The 11171-nt window shown below is 42.8% G+C and overlaps 1 long non-coding RNA gene across 1 annotated transcript in view; it reads right to left on the bottom strand.

Moving 5' to 3' along the window:
- Positions 1-1558: 1558 nt before the first annotated feature.
- The window catches only part of LOC138285771 (uncharacterized), a 95964-nt gene continuing 86351 nt past the window's right edge, over positions 1559-11171 (bottom strand). Inside the window, exon 9 of the long non-coding RNA XR_011201646.1 lies at positions 1559-1829. This is a non-coding gene — a long non-coding RNA (uncharacterized lncRNA). The remainder of the gene's footprint in view (positions 1830-11171) is intronic.

The following is an 11171-nucleotide window of genomic DNA, read 5'->3' as shown; positions in this document are numbered from 1 at the left end:
TATCCAACAACATGTTTGCACAAAATATCTACTCAAGTGGGATTCTTTCTGCCTCCTTGGGTAAATGTCCAGTACGTATTCTACACTACAGCTGCACAATGGAGCACAAGGAAATGTCACCAGTGACATTGTATGTGTTTTGGCAATATGATTGTTCCTAGTGTGCCTTCATCCAGACGTTTTGAGGTGATTTGCACACTTGCATACTCATAGCAATTTAGAGAAAGAATCATGTACCCTGCTCTCACCAGGAGAGGACAAGAAAGAACCCACTTGTCACAGTGACATACAGTTTGCGCTTCAATAGATTAATGATGCATTCACCTCCACAAAGGATTTCAGATAGTTTTTCAATATGGAATCACTGAGAAAAACACATTTAATGGCTGTGCGGTCCCCCTCCCCAGGCGGATTTCAGCCCCTGAGACTCCATACTCCAGGGCCTGGCCGTGTCTCCTTGATGCCCTTTGGCACCCACTGTGCAGGATCGGGACCGCTGGGGGAGCCTCAAGGCCTGCGAGGTCCCAGCCTGCTCCCTGCCTCCTGCAGGAGCTGGCATTACTATTGCACACAGGGAGTTGCTAAACATGCAGCTCCCTCTGTGCAAGAGCAATCATTTCCCTGCCTGCATGTCTTTGGGCAGGGAAAGGGATGAAACCTCCGCTTCCAGCAGGCAGGAGCACTTTGACAGCTCCCACCCGCTGGAACTTGAGTGTTTGCTTCTCCTTGGTGGGAGCTGTCTAAATCCTCTCAAGCGAAACCAAACAGCTATGTCCTGGGGTGGGCACCCTGGGACGCATCAGGAGCCAGCCCTGGGGAGTGTCAGTCACTAGGACCATGTAGGGCTCCTGAAGGGGAGATGCAAGGCCCCCTCCTTCCATTTGCATGGGGGGCCCCAGGAAGGTGGTGGTCCCCGGAACCAAGTGCGGCCCAGGAGTGTGCCATGGGACTCCCCCCCCTTTTAAAAAAAAATAGAAAGTATCAACCACCCTGGCAGTCTGAGCGGGGATGTGGAGGGTTGGCAGGGGCTTACTCCCCACACTCATAATGTTGTAGTCTTCACCACCAGCCTGTCGATGGTGAGACCGCCACCGTGGCCCTGGCCCTTACTAGACAGGGTCATGATGAGGGCCTAAGTCTGAGGATAAACTTTTGATTGAAGCCTCCTGCTTGCTGTAGCCGAGCAGGGCTCCATTCCAGTCATCCTCAAACTATGTGCTAGAAAACATTAATTATTTAAAAATGTATATCTGATGTCAATCATTTTGGTGTCATTTTAAAGATACAAATATAATCTATTTTCATAAATTGGTGCTGGATTTTTATTATATTTTGTGTTTTACTTATTTACTGTTTTGATGATATTAAATGGTTTTACACGCCTGTCTCCTAAATTAAGCCTTGTCGCTCGTTGACAAGTTACCAAGGGTTGAGTGGGGATTAATTTATTGAGACCTTACTGGACCTAAGTGGGTGTTAGTGGCCTATTGCTAAGTGTAGGTACTTACCTGCCCTTATCAATTATCCACTTTCCAAAAATATTTATAAACAAGAAATCTTCAACCAATAGTTTTATTGAACACATTAACAGCAGTTTAAACCATTAGAATTACACGAATCATGGATTATAATGTCATTATTGCAAGGAAAGGATTGTCATGAAACAAGCAAATAAATAGTGCACATGTGAATCCTGTATCATCAGGTAATATATGCATACATAATGCCCACAGCACAGTAGCTTTTTGAGTTATGTAGTTTATATTTTTTCATCCAAGTGATGTTTTGTGGATTCCGTGGTGAATGGCAAATGGATGTATGCTCGATATCTACAAAAAATAAAAAAAAAGTATCATATCAAAATAAATATCTGGGCTAAAGAAGCAGGATTACGAACAGAATAATTTAAAAAGACATGGTTATTGATGTTTTATGCAGTATGTCCTTAATTGATATAAACATGTGTGTGATGTTTGAGATACATGTTTTTTGATAAAAAAAAGCACTTTATATAGAAACACATGCATCATATATCCTCAGCATTTAGAATTCATTGTTATCATATTTATACTTGTAAAGCACTCAAAACTCTTTGTCATGCAAGCACTGCCTGCAGAAAAGGAAACCAGGGGCTCTCCCGAGCTTAAAACCAGAATTGTATATTTTTTCATTTCCAAATAAAGCTGCTGGTAGAATCGATTGGTAGGTATTTCCTTTCATTCTACCAATGATCTAATTGAATCTGTTCTATTTTTCCATGTGACTGCTGAATGTTTAGTATAATATTCTGGGAGGAGAAATGTAATGAACAGCTTCTGGTGAAATAAATATATCAGCCCTACTAATGAAACATAAACATACTCTAAAAATATAATTTATAAAAAGATTTAGATGGGTAATAGGGATGAAAAGAAATATAAGCCCTCATTACGACCCTGGCTGTTGGCGGTAATATGGTGGAAAGTACTGCCAACAGGCTGGCGGTACACCAAACCGCCAATGTACCACACCAACCGCCACGGCGGTAACAGCCGCCGGGCTGGAGATAGCAATCTCCAGCCCAGCGGGCGTCACTGTACTGCCGGCGGGATTATGACCCTCCCTACTGCCATGGTTTCCGTGGTTTCCTTACCGCCACGAAAACCATGGCAGTGGGCACTATCAGTGACAGGAAATCCCTTCCCTGTCACTGCCACCCTCCTCTCCAGATTCCCCCTAGCCCCCCTTCCTCTCCAAACCCCCCCTTCACACTCACAGACACAAACACACACCCATTCCCACATGCATCCACGCATGCATACATCCATTCATACCCACATCTGCACGCACTTTCATACATACACACAGACGCATTCACACAACATAACATGCAGGCACTCACACCTCCATACATGCACACACATCCAACACAAAACACACACCTGCATACACACACGCACAAACATTCACACACACACACCCACACCCACACAACACCCCTCACTCCCCCTGTCGGAGACCTCACTTACCTTTGTTCAGGGGGTTGTGCGGCAGGAGACGGGACGGGGCGCTGGTGCCAGCAGCAGCATCCACCAGCAGAACATCGCCAGGCCGCATTATGGGTCATAATACGGCCGGCAGCGGTCTACTGCCGTGGCGCTGCTGGTGGCAGCAGCACCACCTTACCGCCATCCACCGGCATGGCCAACGCTGTATTTCCGCCATCCTTCTGGCAAAAATTTGCCTGTGGCCATACTACGGCAGACAGCTGGTAGCTGCGACGATGGTCTTTTGGCAGCCGTCGCCACGGCGGTAGGCAGATTTTACCGCCAATGCCATCATGAGGGCCATAATTTCTTATTCGTTTTAAAAGGAAGCAATATAGGAGTCACTCCTCCACTGCTCCCCCCTAGATGACACTTCCAGGCCCTAGGCACCAAAAAGAGAAGATCTAGGTTGATACCTTGGAAAGGCAAGGTCTGGGAAGGAATAAAGGGATAATAATCCCCATACTGTATGTTAGCAGTTTATGTTTATTATCCAAACAAAATAGATTTTTAAGTGAAAGGCCCAGAAATATGTTTTGAATCAAATGGAATGGTATAGGGAGCTTATAAGATTGTCAGTAATGAAAATTATGGCCTATATGTCACAGTCCAGAAGACATTGATAGAAAAATCCTTAGCTGGATTTAACTACGTTTATGAAATGTACTTAAAACGAACAGTATTAGACTATTCCACTAATATGCTGGTGGGTTGTGACTGCAGGAACTATATGCTGTGGGAACATTTTTAGGTAATCAATTTTAAAACTATCCAGTGGAAAGGCAAGGAGAACTCTGAAAAGAAGTGACAATATTATATTTCAACATTAAATTTGACTAGGTCTAGAAGAGACCAGTTCTAACTGGCCAACTGTAATTTCCACTAGTACAAACATTTTGACAGGGGAATGAAGGGCCAATGTAAAGAGTTACAACTATATTTGCAACTCTATTTGCTAGGAAATGTGAATCATATGTTTTCATTGACACCTGGGTATAATGTATTTTCTCCCAGAAGGTTGAGCTTGAACACATATTAGTTATCCAGCATTCAAGTTACAGAGATTCTAATGGTTTTTAACTCTTGGAGGACAGATTCTATCAACAAGTTGATGAAAGGAAGCAGACTCCTCATACAGCTTTCCAGCAGCTCTATGTGCAAGTCAAAAAGTAAAAGGACAGAAAGATGATTGAAGCTGACAAAATATCACAACCTTTTAAGAATCACCTAAGACAATGCAAGTGGTGAGTTAGAGAAGCCCATACAATTTAATTGATCTTTAAAAGAGCACTATAGTCTACTAAGTCAAATACAGAGATATCAGAAAGAATGAGTAATGGTCATCTAAACACTGAGGTGATAACAACAGATTTGTAGTTTATGAGATGGATTGCAGCATTCATATCTAAAATCTCACTGGAATTCACTGTTGTGAGTTTTAAAAAACCCCAGTCTGACACCAACATCCTTAAACACTTTTATGAAAACCCATGTGAAGACCTATGCTCCAACACAAACATACATGGGAAAGCCCAGGGTCGGACGGGGACAACGTAGTCCTGGTCACCAAAATAAAAGTGTCCAATTCGAGAATCTGATAGCTAAAAAAGTGGTCCACATTCTCAAATCAGGACAATTTTGAACTTTTAAAACATTCTGCATGGGTGTTTTGCAGGATTTGTGAGACTGCATACATTTGTGTTTGCTGCAGGCAAAGTTTGTGGTAATATCAGGGAAATCAACATTAAAAAATAACCCAGTAGACCATAAAACAGGCCCTCAACCTGCTAAAAAATCAGCTCATTTACTAATTTATCAGACCAGCCCATCAAGTACTGATTGATTGCCCTATAGGCCAGTCTGACCCTGGGCAAGCCAAAACCTTTAGCATCCTGGTGCTCCAAGGACCACAGTGACAACAAAATTTGATCTGCAGTTGAGTAGGAAAATGGAAGGAAAATACACCCCTTAATGATCTCACACTACTAAAGCCTTGAGATGCAACATACAACTCATCACATCAGCCAAAGACAAGTACATTCCAAGGGTCTAAATGAAGCTGCCAACAAAAGCAAATCTTTTTCTGAACGTTCAGGAACTGCGTCAACTTCATGCCTAAACCACACTCCACAGTACAATGACATTCACCCTCTTCAGAGAATAAATACGGAACATCCAAAAGCACTTCCGCAACACCAAGCCTGCCTTACTCTTTGACCCACCACTTCTCATAGTATGATGCAATGGTCATGCTTCCAATCCCTTTGTCTTATGCATCTTGTGGACACACACAAGTCCCTCAAAGCCTCCTCCTTCTTGTTTGATGAAAGGTCTCACCAGGGAGCCTCTTTCACTACTACTCATCATTGCAAGTGTCTTGTCACACAATGGTTCTTCTCAGAAGACAGACCAGATGCTCCCATTCCTAACACATTCACACTAGACCCTTCACTCATTGTTCACATAACATTTGTCAACAAGATCATCAAAAAAGCAAATTATATTAATCTCCAAGATCATGTTGTATCACAGAGGCAGGTCCATACTGTTAATAGAATGGGTGAAATTTCAGATAGGGGAGACTAATGATGATTTCTTCTTAGGATATGGCAAATCCATGATAGGATCAAGGAAAAGATCAGGTCTGACACAAACATGTTTCTATAGCAGAGGTTCACAATTCTTTGAATCAGAAGGTCATGATCCAGGAGAAGAGCAAGTAGAACATTTGGAAAAGGAACATATTTGTAGAACTTAATGCATGTAAGAAGCTCTCTTTACCCAAAGTAAGACTCTAGGCTCATGGAGATCTGTCAGTAGTCAAAATAAATATTTTGGTAAACATAGCAGCTTCAGCACTTTGAAATGTTAAAAAAGAATGTGATTCAATCATTAAAATTGCATTTTGGGGACAAAATATACTGGGAGCCTAACTTTTTCTTTCTTTACGCAAATGCTAATGTGATATTCATCAGGAGTATGTGTCACATTCTATGGTGGTTTTCAGGACAGTCACACAGTGAACCACAAAAAGGACCTGTAGCTTAATACAAAAGGTGCAGAATCAGTATTCCATGCACTACTTACCTGGCCTCATTCCAGATGTGTGCCCCTGCACACCAGACTGTGTGTGTCCTTGCAACCTATCCTCACACTATAACCCCATTTCATTATCTACATCATGTGTATCCCATAGTATCCATCACTTTTCTTGTGAACCCACTGCATCCCCTGCTTACTGTTTCCTCCTGAATTCTGCTGCTGATACTCCTTGATCGGAATGTACCCTTTACTAGGCCAGGGCGAAATTCAAATGAATACAGCATCATTCTTGTTATTTTGTGAATTTTACATTGCATTTCCTATTTGCAAATCCTGTGCAATGGCGCCACTCGCAGTAAACACTTACAATAAAAGCAGCAGAACAACAGAACACAAGCAGCTGTTCGTGGTTGTTAGAATTTTTTTCCTTTTGCAGGGTCATCTCCAGTCTTTTTGCCTCATGACTCCTATTTTTTCTGACCTGTTTTTGTTGGCTTTAGAACTCTGAGCACTTTACAACTGCTAACCAGTGCTAAAGTATATATGCTCTCTGTGTAAATTGTGTTTTTGATTGGATATCCATGATTGGCATATTTGATTTACTGGTAAGTCCCTAGAACAGTGCATTAGAGGTGCCCAGGGCCTGTAAATCAAATGGTACTAGTGGACCCGCAGCACTGGTTGTGCCACCCACATTAGTAGCCCTGTAACTATGGCTCAGACCTCCCATTGTAGTGTCTGTGTGTGCATTTTTCACACAGTTAATTCGATTCGGCAAGTGTACCCACCTGCCAGGCCTAAACCTTCCCTTTTCATATATGTAAGACACCCCTAAGGTAGGCCCTAGGTAGCTCCAAGGGCAGGGTGGAGTGTATGATTAAGGTAGGACATATAGTAATGTGTTTTATATGTCCTGACAGTAAAACACTGCCAAATTCGGTTTTCACTTTTGCAAGGCCTATCTCTCTCATAGGTTAACATGGGGGCTATCTTTAAATATGATTAAAGCGTCGATTCCCTTTGGGAGCAGATGGACATGTGGAGTTTGGGGGTCTCTGAGCTCACAATTTAAACGTACATCATTTAGGAAAGTTGGTTTTAAGATTGTGTGTTTGAAAATGCCACTTTTAGAAAGTGGGTATTTTCTTGCTTAAACCATTCTGTGGCTCTGCTCGTTTGTTGATTCCCTGTCTGGGTCAGTTTGACAGTTGGGCTGTTTGCACCTCTCTCTAGACAGTGACAGAAAGGGAGCTGGGGTGTAGCTTGCATATCCTGATGACCCATCTGTGATAGTAGGGAGGGGAGAAGTGGTCACTTACACCTGAAAGGGCTGTGCCTGCCCTCACACAATGCACTCCCCAACCCCCTGGTGTGTGTCTGGGACCTGGCCTGGGCAAAGCAGGATTTCACAAACAAGAGACCCTTTTGTTTGAAGTAAGCCTACTTCAAAGGCCAAAATGGGTATAAGAAGGGCGCCCAAAACCACAGACTTTATATCACTTCTGAACATTAAGAGGAACCTCTGCCTCTGGAAGAGCTGAACAGCTGAGGAGAAGTGCTGCCCTGCCTGTGACTGTGCTTTGTGGAGCTATCCTGCAGTTGCTGCTTATGCTTGGTGAAAGTGGAAAAAGACTGGACTTTGTTGGCATTCCTGCTTGTGGAGAAATCTCCAAGGGCCTGAAATTGAGCTTGCCTCCTGTTGTTGAAGACTCAGGGCCATCAAAGACTTCTCCTGCCAGCACCTGGACTCTCTGCTGAGTCTCCTGCCCTGCCAAGTGGTGCTCTATCCAGTTCATGGGGCCTTGGAAGGTGAAGCTGGCAGACCAAGACCGAAAATCCAAACACAGACCACAGTGTGGGAAAAATATTGACGCACTTTCTGTGACGTGTGTGAAAAATGACGCGTCGGCGTCTTCGCTGCAGAAATCGATGCTCCACCAGCACCGCTGCTGGAAGATCGACACATGCAGCTAGAAAAACGGCACGAAACACCCACTGACGGAGGCTGATAACGTTGCAACCCACCTTGTGCGGTTTTGCTGATATTGTGCGGCAGGATTTTTGACGCAAACCCTTCTGGGCACGGAAAAATGCTGAAACGCCTGCCCGGCCCGAGTGCTTGCCTAGATCGATGCATCCCTCTCCTGCAGAGTGGAAAAAGGATGCATGCCGACCCAACCAGAGAAGGAGAAACAATGCACAAACTTTCTTGCAGGTGAGAAATGGACACATCGCTAACCTTTTTCGATGCAAACTCGTCCATGCGTGTTATCTTGGCGCTATCCAGGTACTTTTCAACGCTAACAGTGTTTTTACTGTTTACTAAAGGATTTAAGACTGTTTTTGCTTTTTAATTCCTAACTTGACTTGTGTATGGTGGGTTTTTGTCATTTTGGTCTTGTTTTTTTCAGAGAAATATTTTCTATTTTTCTAAACCTGTGTTGTGTCATTTTGTAGTGTTTTCACAGAGTTACTGTGTGTGTTGGTACAAATACTTTACACCTAAACTCAGAAGTTAAGCCTGCCTGCTTGTGCCAAGCTACCAAGGAGGTGAGCGGGGGTTAACTGAGGGTGATTCTCCTTTACCCTGACTATAGTGAGGGTCCTTGCTTGGACCTGACTGGCAACCAAAGACCCCAATTCTAACAATGGTGTTTTTGGTCAAATCCGTCCTTGCACTAAGAACTGCTGCAAGGATGTATTATACGCTAAAATATAGCACAATCTGATGTACATGCAGTTTGCGTACTTCTGCATAATGTTACTGTAGTTTTGTCACACTCTTTCTCTTTACCCTTTGTTTCTTCATTTTCCACAGTATCCATAACTTCAAATGTGCTCGACTTTGATTGGATTTTATAAACATTCTACCTGACTAAATTTGTCGTTGCAATGCGTCCCCACTGTATTCCCAGTTCTGCGTATCGATACTACAATAGCAACTCTGGGCCAGATTTACAAGGCCCTAGCACCTCCTTATGCCATTGTAGAGTCATTTTATTGATGCTAATGTGGCTCAACGAGGCAAAAATCACCATGCCTTAATTACAAAGTGGCGCAATGCAGGCATTGCACCACTTTGCTACTCATTGCACCACATTATGCCTGTGCCAGGTACAATATATGCAAGGGTTCCAGCATTAGGAGGGCCACACAATGGCGCAATTAAATCTACAAACTCAAAGCAGGCATTAAAAGGACGCACCCATTTAATTCAGTAGGACTCCTTGCACTTTGATGTACTAGTGTCAAAATCTTTGACGCTTGTGCAGCAAAATGCCACGATAACGTCAAACCTGTTGACACTATTGGCCTAAAATGCACCATGGTGCACCGTATTTACAACACGGCGGGCCCATGGTGTCGTTAAGTGGCGTGGGGAGGGTGGAACAAATCTTCAACAAAAGTGCTGATGTGCCAGATTCTAGTAAATCTTGGCCCCTGTTTGTTCCCGGTCCTTCTCATGTCCATTTCTCCCAGCCACATTATTACTGCTTGTTCCCCTCCGCACAGAATCTGCTCCATTGTGTAACCAATGCCATTGCATTCCCCTCTTAATGAGAGGTGTTTACACAGAAAATTGGAACCAACAATATCGTAGGACAAAATATTGTGTCAAAAATATCGAGCACAAACATATCATGAAGGTAACTTTCTATTGTTAAGTAAAGTTTTACTATATATACACTTCGATGTATATATACATTTATATGTATGTATACATATGTATGTATAGGTGCATAGATGTGGAGTTAAGAATAGTGAACCTTTACTTACCTGTTTGCACGTATACCTTCTCGATATTTTGGTCCTTGATATACTTGACACAATATTCTGTCCACACAATAATTTTGTTTCTAATATTCTGTCAGTGATCCTAAAGGGACTATGTTATAGTCAACATTTTCTGTGCTCATTTAGATCCTCTGATGTCCAACTGAAATTCCATAGCCATTGTGCCCCTCCTCGGGCTCAGCGCATGTCATTTCCCTCCAGTTCTGCCCATGTAACGCCTGTTCAGAGTATATGCTCCTTTGCATGTTACTCTTGTGATTGTGTGTACCACTGCCACCTCTTCACTGTTTTCTCAAACCCCAGCTACATACTTTTTTTATGTATATTCTCGCCAGCCCCTCAATTTTTGCTCAGCTCTTGAAAATCAGGGTTTGAATTCTCTATTGAAAAACATTGGAAAAGGCAATAGGGTTCACAGTTGAAACCTATTGAGTTTGTAAATGAGAGGTGGATTTGCTGCTGAGACACCTCAGAAATCTGGGTGAGTCATAATCTAACCTGCCAACAGTGTAGCAAAATCAGCATTGACAAGGCAAATAGGTTTGGATTTAATGTGACAAAAAAAGGAGACATATACATGAAGAAAAACCTCCAGGCAATGGCAAACTAAAACCAGACTTATTGCCTTTCCCTATGCTTGGTGGGGGTGGTAGTGCTTCTGGTGGAGATGATGAAATTGGAGTCAGCATTGGTAGTGCGATATTGTTTGGGGTATTGTTATTGTAGTGGTTGGATTGTTGATATTAATGGTGCTGTAGTATTTGCAGTGGAGGTTCTATAGGTGATAGTGATATTGCTTGTATTAGTGATTGAATTGGTGGTAGTAAAATTGGTAATGGTGGGGTTGATGGTATTAGCAAGTGGTGCTGGCAATATTAGTGTTAGTAGTATTAGTAGTTTGGTATTGCAGTACTACCAATGAAGGTGGAGGTAGTTGTAGCATGATGGGGGTATTGCTGGTGGCATTGTTATTGGTGATTTTATTGATGTTCGTTTTATTGAAGATAGTGGTGCAGTCTTAGTTGGTGATTTGTGCTATTGATGATGCTAGTAATGTTGGTGGTATTAGTGGTGACGGTATTGGTGATGACATTAGTGATATTGTAGGTGTTTTGGGGAGGGTTGCTGGAGTGTTTGTTTTGAAATATTGACTGTGGTGGTATTTGCAGTGATTATGGTATTGGTGGAGGTAATTTGTTGGTGGCATTGTTGTTAGTATTGGTGTCGCTGATGGTGGTATGTGATGGTACTGCTTTACTCTGGTGGTAGTTGTATTGGTAGTGGTGGAATCAGTGGTATATGCAGTGG

The sequence above is a fragment of the Pleurodeles waltl genome, chromosome 1_1 (assembly GCF_031143425.1).
Source record: "Pleurodeles waltl isolate 20211129_DDA chromosome 1_1, aPleWal1.hap1.20221129, whole genome shotgun sequence".
Taxonomy (NCBI): Eukaryota; Metazoa; Chordata; class Amphibia; order Caudata; family Salamandridae; genus Pleurodeles; species Pleurodeles waltl.
Note: the sequence above shows the minus strand (reverse complement) of the source record. Positions and strands in the feature narration are given on the sequence as shown.